Source organism: Ovis canadensis, chromosome 22 (assembly GCF_042477335.2).
Source record: "Ovis canadensis isolate MfBH-ARS-UI-01 breed Bighorn chromosome 22, ARS-UI_OviCan_v2, whole genome shotgun sequence".
Lineage (NCBI taxonomy): Eukaryota > Metazoa > Chordata > Mammalia > Artiodactyla > Bovidae > Ovis > Ovis canadensis.
Window position 1 is genome coordinate 44,834,551 of NC_091266.1, and position 2,971 is coordinate 44,837,521.

At 40.2% G+C, this 2,971-nt stretch overlaps 1 non-coding gene across 1 annotated transcript; it reads left to right on the top strand.

The window, feature by feature from the left end:
* The first annotated feature begins 2,015 nt into the window (after positions 1–2,015).
* Positions 2,016–2,088, top strand: TRNAY-GUA (transfer RNA tyrosine (anticodon GUA)). The gene has a single exon. It is a non-coding gene; the product is annotated as a tRNA-Tyr (tRNA).
* Positions 2,089–2,971: the final 883 nt, after the last annotated feature.

The following is a 2,971-nucleotide window of genomic DNA, read 5'->3' on the forward strand; positions in this document are numbered from 1 at the left end:
AAAAGGATGAAAGTTGAGATGAAACAGCATTCATGCCATGAAGTAATTATCTTTCACAATATTAGTCTATTGAGGCATCATAATAACATAATCAGGTTTAATGATTCCCTGAGTTACATCAACCAGGTTTATCGTCTCACTGTTCAGATAAAGATCTTGAAGTTCAACAATTTAGATATCTCTCCCAAAGTCACCCAGCAAGGTGAGGATAGAATAACCGGGAGGCAACTTATCGCTTGAGTCACACACTGCTGCTGCTGCTGCTGCTAAGTTGCTTCAGTCATGTCCAACTCTGGGCAACCCCATAGGCGGCAGCCCACCAGGCCCCGCCGTCCCTGGGATTCTCCAGGCAAGAACACTGAAGTGGGTTGCCATTTCCTTCTCCAATGCATGAAAGTGAAAAGTGAAAGTGAAGTCGCTCACTCCAAGAGTACTGGAGTGGGTTGCCATTGCCTTCTCCGGAGTCACACACTAGAGATCATTTATAATCACCAGGTTTAGAGATATTCACAAGACAAAATATGTACCCATCTGCCGTTCCTGTGATCTCTGTGTAAAATCAGAATCATGCAAAAATGAGAACACCCTCGTTTTTGTTTTGCAAAAGGATTTCAATCCTGACTCTGTGGAGTTTGGGTTGAATTCATAGATTCATTTATTGCATGATTCTATCCAATGTAAAAACAAAATTCAATAATGCAGCTCTCATCAAAGGGGCTCAAGCACTAAAAGAAGAAAACATGTCTTGCATGTATTAAATATATAAAAATGTGAATAGTTATTATAGTACACCAAATGTAGGTATCTGCTTGTAAGTAGTAAAGATATTATATTATCCCTATTATCCACCTGTAAAAACCTTATTTTTCACCTACTTTGCAGAACTAGAGATATTCCTAAGGCTACTGAGATTCCTGATGGCCCAAAGATCAGAGAGTTGGAGGTCTGAAGCTTCTAGAATGCCCTTGATTTTTCTGCTTATCTAGCATATTTGTTCATAAGTAATGGCCTATTCACCAAAAAGATTTAAAGGACACTTATTTTATACAAAGGCTATGTCTTACACTGTCCCAGGTCTTTGGAGGAAGCTGGAGGTAGTTCTGTTCATCCTACCCAAGTGCACCTGTGTGTGAGGGAGAAGGGAGGAGACAGTAGAGAGGGAGGGTTGTGGTTGCTCTTAAGTCCCTAAGTCGTGTCCAGTTCTTTTGTGACCTCATGGACTGTAGCCCACCAGGCACCTCTGTCCGTGGGATTTCCCAGACAAAAATACTGGAGGGTGTTGCCATTTCCTTCTCCAGATACCTCCTGTTACCCAATCCAAAATGAAAGCAATTAAAAAGTAATCTAAAATAAGAGTAGGGTCTTATATCTACTTGTAATCAAGCCATGAGTGAAAGAGCCTTCCCAAAGGGGGTGTGCATGCATGTTTGTGAATGTATATCAATGCCTGTGTGATAAACATTTGGGCAAAGAGATACTGTCTTTTCCTAAGACAGAGCAGCTCAGATGGTGCTGATCAAAAGCTGGCACCAGGCATGCAACCTCAATAATTAAAACTTCCATTTATAGCCTATCTTTTAAGGGGAGACAGGTTGATTATAAGTTTCTCAAGTCAAATGAAGTAACTTCATTCTAATTTCCAAGTTCCAGCCCCTCTCCGATCCATCTTTGAATGTTAGTTTGAATTTAACGCTTTGTTGTTCATATCAGGATAAGAATCATGTGCTCTCAGTCAAATGTAGCAATGCAGGTCACTTTGACCCAGGTCCTCAGCCATAAATGATTGGCATTAAATCATGAGCATGAACAGAAAATAGCATTTCATAAATTGTAACCCTTAACTCTATATAAACTGAACTAATATATTTAAAAGAGTAATAATTTATGAATATTTATATTTATACTATTTGAGAAGTTTTTAAATGGTTTATAAGCACATTATTTGATTTTATAAAGCTCAGTAATTTTCTGTCTGTGGAGCTACAAAATAGAGATCTGATCTATCTCCTAGGGCTTCCCTGGTAGCTCAGATGGTAAAGCATCTGCCTGTAATGCAGGAGACCCAGGTTCGATCCCTGGGCCAGGAAGATCCTCTGGAGAAGGAAATGGCAACCCACTCCAGTATTCTTGCCTGGAAAATCTCATGGATGGAGCCTGGTAGGCTACAGTCCATGGGGTTGCAAAGAGTCAGGCACGACTGAGCGACTTCACTTCACCTTCAACCAAGAATGCACCTACAATGCAAGAGACACTGGTTTGATTCTTGGGTTGGGAAGATACACCAGAGAAGGGATAGGCTACCCACTCCAGTATTATTGGACGTCCTTGTAAAGAATCTGCCTGCAATACGTGAGACCCGGGTTCAATCTCTGGGTCAGGTAGATCCCCTGGAGACAGAAGAGGCTACCCACACCAGTATCTGGGCCTGGAGAATTCATGGACTCTATAGTCCATGGGGTCACAAAGAGTCAGACACAACTGAGTGACTTTCACTTTCAACCAAACTCTAAAAAAGCAGTGATGCCAAGTATAAAGGTACCAATAATAAGTGTCTTAAAATATTTAAATGAGTCTATAAAATGCACAGAGAAGGCAATGGCAACCCACTCTATTATTCTTGCCTGGGTAATCCCATGGACAGAGGAGCCTGGCAGGCTATAGTCTAGGGGGTCACAAAGAGTCAGACATGAGTGAATGACTAACGTACACACACATAAAATGCACATATTTTTAAATGACTACATATTTGAACTATGTAAGATATAAAACCAACAATGACTGAAATGTTAACATTTATTCATACTGTGGCATATATTGTAGACACCAAACAAATGATAGTCTTATTTTTCCTTTCTCCTTCAGGGTCTAGTATGTCCTCCAGTATGCAACGTATGATCTACATGTATATATTTAGGATGGTAAAGACACATTTTATTAAGCATCTTCTGAAGAGTACAGACTTTGTATTAGT